Here is a 5,252-nt window from a genome sequence, read left to right as displayed (position 1 = left end):
ATCTCTCCATAAAGAGAATAAAACTCTAATGGTTTTATTATCACATGAATTTAAAAATCCAGAAAGCATGTGACATAAAGGTAAAAGAGAGAGAAAAACATTGGAAATATGACAGCTGTATAGCTGTAATAAGTTCTCCTTTCTCAGAAAACAACCTGGGATTTATTATACAAGGTCATGTCTAGAAGAAAAGATTAAATATTGCAGCACCATTAAAGTCTACAATAACTGCTCTCTTCCACTTTTATTTAAAGCCTCCATGATGGACATATTTTATTAGCTAGCTCCATGCCCTTAGCTTTGTCATAGCAATTGCTAAATTAATTTACAAACTTCAGTCGACTTGTGTTTTTATAGATGTCTCCCTGAATATCTTTCATAAGCAATACTAGAATTCCCCCCAGACAGAGCACTGCTGTTCAAACTTTAATTCTTCCCTTGTTAAACAGTTGTGTTCTTTTGATTGTACCAAAGGGCTAAAGGGTAAGTAAGCTTCCTTTCATACATGCTATTTTGTCAACAACTGCTTCAGGAAGTTGTCAAATTGCAACGTGAATGGGATGGAACACTTACCTTCTATTGTGACACAAGCCATTATAATTCACTGTACTCTATAATACTTACGTTTTAATGTATTCATTGGCAAATTATTTAGACTCTAGGTAGGACAACAGTGATTCAGAGCAAACTGAAGATAGTTTCGTGTTTTACAAAGAAATGTGATTTCTGAATAAATCTAATAATTTTAGAAGAATATTTATCAGGGGAAGTCTGAAAAATTGGGTAGGTACAATAAGATACTTTTACTTTCTTACTAATATCATTTACTATGCCAAACCAATTTTCTCTTAAAATAATCCAGTTTCTTAAATCATTTATTCTGCTTCAGATGAAACCTGATTTCTTTGAGATCTACGACAGGAGTATTTTTCTGAACAGAGGGAGGTGAATGAAGGAGAGTGGTTCAGATCTAATGAGAGAACTTTAATGTCGAAACAGGTTCTTCTGACGGGGAAGGAAAACTCTCCCCAATATGACCATGTGATTTTCCTTGCTGATTTTCCTTGCTGATTCCAAGGAGGCAAAAATGGACTTCAGTCCTTCATTTAGACACAAAACCACCACAACAACTCAAACAAACCTGGTCTCATAAAACTATTTACACGATGCCTTTTCCCCCGTTATAAGTTAGATCACATATTTCTTAGGCTCATGTTTCTCGGGCTCTGGTGGAAGATTTTCTATATAGTCCTGAAAATCAGATTTGCGGTTTGGTATATTCATTTCTTGCTTTTAAGATTTCAAAACATAAATTTAGTGAATACTGAAAAAGCTATTTCACATATACTATTTTCTCAACAAACCTATGTGTAACTCAGTCCTCAAAAATCCTACGTATAAATAATAGATAAATTGGGCTGCGGCTCGGGGGACCGGGGCCTTTTGTTTGCAGCGGCGGCGGGGGCCCCCTCCCCGCTTCCCCTGCTCGCTCCATCTGGGCCGCCCCTCGCGGGGGTAGGGGGGCCGCCCCCTGGGCCAGGCCTCATCTCCGGTGCCCCCGCCCCGCCCGGCCCCAGGGGAGGACCCGAGGCTGCCTCCGGCCGCTTGGGCCGACGCCATGAAGATCAAGGATGCCAAGAAACCCTCTTTCCCATGGTTTGGCATGGACATCGGGGGAACTCTGGTAAAGCTCTCATATTTTGAACCTATCGATATCACAGCAGAGGAAGAACAAGAAGTTGAGAGCTTAAAAAGTATCTGAAAATATCTGACTTCTAATGTAGCCTGTGGATCCACTGGTATTCGGGATGCACACCTTGAACTAAAAGATTTAACACTTTTTGGCCGGAGAGGGAACCTGCACTTTATCAGATTTCCAACCCAGGACCTGCCTGCTTTTATCCAAAGGGGAAGAGCGAAAAACTTCTCAACACTACACACAGCGCTACGTGCTACAGGAGGTGGTGCTGACAAGTTTGAAAACGGTTTTTGCACAGTTGGAAACCTCCACCTGCACAAACTGGATGAACCTGACTGCCTTGTAAAGGGCTTGCTGTACATAGATTCTGTCAGTTTCAATGGACAAGCAGAGTGCTATTATTTTGCTAATGCCTCAGAACCTGAGAGATGCCGAAAGATGCCTTTTCAACCTGGCTGATCCCTAACCACTGCTGGTAGTGATCATTGGTTCCGGGGTCAGTATTTTAGCAGTCCATTCCAAAGACAACTATAAACGAGTAACTGGGACAAGCCTTGGAGGGGGTACCTTTCTGGGTTTATGTAGTTTATTGACTGGCTGTGAAAGTTCTGAAGAGGCTCTTGAAATGGCATCCAAAGGTGAGAGCACCCAAGCTGACAAGCTGGTCTGTGATATTTACGGAGGAGATTTTGAGAGATTTGGTCTGTCTGGCTGGGCTGTAGCATCTAGTTTTGGGAATATCATTTATAAGAAGAAGCGAGAATCTGTTGGTAAAGAAGATCTAGCAAGAGCTACGTTAGTTACTATCACCAACAACATTGGTTCTGTGGCACGAATGTGTGCTGTTAATGAGAAAATAAACAGTTGTCTTTGTTGGAACTTTACGTATCAATTCTCTCTCGATGAAACTTTTGGCATATGTCCTGGATTACTGGTCAAAAGGTCAACTGAAAGCACTGTTTCTAGACCATGAGGGATGTTCTGGAGCAGTTGGTGCACTTCTTGGGCTGCCAAATTTCAGCTAAGGCATCGGGTTTCTCTCTGTTAATAAATGTCATTCGAGAGGAAATGAAAACCAGAGGTGTAATTACTGCATTATTTGTCACTGGGAACCAAAGGATAAAAGAGTAGCAATATTCCTCTTGATTTTTAAGTGTCAGAATGGTAAGCTGCTATATGTTGCCATATTAAAAAGAGAGCTCCAGTAATGTAAAGTATTTCTAAGTGAAATGCTTTCCCTTCTGTATATAGCCAGTGTTAAATCCTTAAATGCAATACAGCCTCTGATGATTGAACTTCCTCTGAAAAAGATCTTCTATTTATTGTATTTTATGTAGCCAACATTGCAGTACTGTATGTTCAAACATGAATCTTAAAGTCTCAGAAATGTTTAGCTTGTGAAAATAACAGATTCTGAATATTTGTTACAAGTCTTCTATGTGTGTTTTGGTTACTAGTAAGTGGACAGTAACATACCCTGTATCGAAACTTACCGAAATGGCAATCAAAGATGATCATTTTTATGTGATTTTAGAAATGTTAAAGCAATATTAATTATTCATTACTGTTGTTTTCCAAACATATCTTCTCCCAAAAAGCATGTGTATGTGATCCTTCCTCAGAAGTATAACCTTTTCCAATGCCGTAATTTAACTGAAATGCTATTGTTAAACATTAGCCTGAATTTTAAAACGAATCCTAGAAAATGCACATAATTGGTGATACTACATTTTTTGTATTTTGAGTTTATCAGACAGTACATTTTAAAATGTTTTTTAATGGGAGGCTTACTTATTTGAAAGTCCGTTCAGTAAGGTCCCAGGACTATTTGAATGGAGTATGGTTTATGTGTATTGGTAGGGATCTGTGCTCTTCTTTCTACACCACATTTATCTTAGGCCCAAAGTTAGCCATTTCTGTTTAATTAGGTGTGAACCATCAAAGCTAAAGACTGTCTTCTACTATGAACAGCAACAAAATCATTTATGCTAAACAGATGTTATGTAAATTTAAAAGACAAGTTGTTTGAAACTGTGGGAATCTGAGGCAGTATTGCAGAATTATAAAGGGATCAATGTTTTGTACATTCTGGTAATAAAAGCACTATAGTTCCAAAATAATAATAATAATAATAAATAAATAAATGGAAGCTCATAGATATTAAGCCACATAGCAAGGTGGTATACTGTATAAGCAGCAAAACCAGAATCAACACCGAACCTGGCTAATTCAAGACTTCACATTTTACTCAAAATACCATAAACTTTCTGTTAAGCTTCTGTATAAGAATCACCATACAGAAGCATGATATGATTTTCACCTTTATTTAGGTCTTATTAGTTTTTGTATGACTTCTTATGCTATCAGCTAGGCCAGCTAACCATGATTCAATCGATGAACTTTAGGCAATGAATTAGGGAAAAAAACTCCTAGTTTAATGCTTATATTGGAAATTCATTATATAAGAAAATCTAACACAACAAAACATTGTATTCACCAAGATATGCAGCTACATTCTCAGAGTGCCTACTTTAGTACTTTTAAATAGTCAAGTACCTTGGGAAAAAAAGAAAACTATGTAAGAACTGCATATATATCCTCTATGTTCTGTAGTAAGAGATACATAAAATTTAACTATACAAAGATTCTGTAATTTGAAATCTAGGTATAGATATAAAAATAGAAATAACTACATTATGAGTTGCAATAAAAACCACAAATGATGCCTAAATCCTACAGAAATTTAGAAGGTAGAGGATTCCCTTCTATCTGAATTTATCTGAGAAGGTACTGAAAATGTATCTTAGAAACAATACATTATTTTTAGCAAAAATAAGCAGGATTGTGGAGATAGGAAGGCCTTATACTCATTCGATAAAATCCAAATTTCTGGATAACAGAATTCTATATTAAAAATATTTTTTAAAGTAAATGTAGTGTTGGAGTAGTTGCCTAAAATGAGTTGGCTTAGTATATCAATCCAAGGATGCTGGATTTTAGGTTTATTTTTAGTGTTTGCTAAAAATAGCTTTACTTTGGGAATATTTTTCTTAGAGATATATGTAGTATGACTTGGGGAAAAAAACACAAAAGTGATGATTGGAGGATATAACACTAAGAATAAAATGAGCTTAAACCATATTGGTAATGGTGGGAACAGGTATAAAGAAAGCACTGTTATTAGTTGGTGTCTCTCTCCTACTTACACAGAATAATATTGGAAAAGGAACCTAAAAAACAGTAGGGAAATTGGTCTCCTAGTATTATTGAGGTTCCCATCAAGAAATAAATCACACTCAAAATTAGAGAATTTGAGAACTGAGTTACAAAGGAACTTGAGATAGGCAGAAAAATGCACCCCCCACCAAGATCTCCATGTCCCAATCCTTAGAACCAGTGAATACGTTACCTTAAATGGCCAAAAGTACTTTGCAGATGTGATTAAATCAAGGATTATGAAATGGGGAAATTATTTTGGAGTGTCCAGATGGAGTAAATGTAATCACACAAGTCTTTATAAGTGAAAAAGGGAGACAGGAGGGTCAGAGATGAG

General features: G+C 37.0%; 1 pseudogene; it reads left to right on the top strand.

The window, feature by feature from the left end:
* The first annotated feature begins 1,618 nt into the window (after window positions 1–1,618).
* On the top strand, window positions 1,619–2,724 carry LOC116743176 (annotated as a pseudogene).
* The last annotated feature ends 2,528 nt before the right edge of the window (window positions 2,725–5,252 follow it).

The sequence above is a fragment of the Phocoena sinus genome, chromosome 18 (assembly GCF_008692025.1).
Source record: "Phocoena sinus isolate mPhoSin1 chromosome 18, mPhoSin1.pri, whole genome shotgun sequence".
Taxonomy (NCBI): domain Eukaryota; kingdom Metazoa; phylum Chordata; class Mammalia; order Artiodactyla; family Phocoenidae; genus Phocoena; species Phocoena sinus.
Note: the sequence above shows the minus strand (reverse complement) of the source record. Positions and strands in the feature narration are given on the sequence as shown.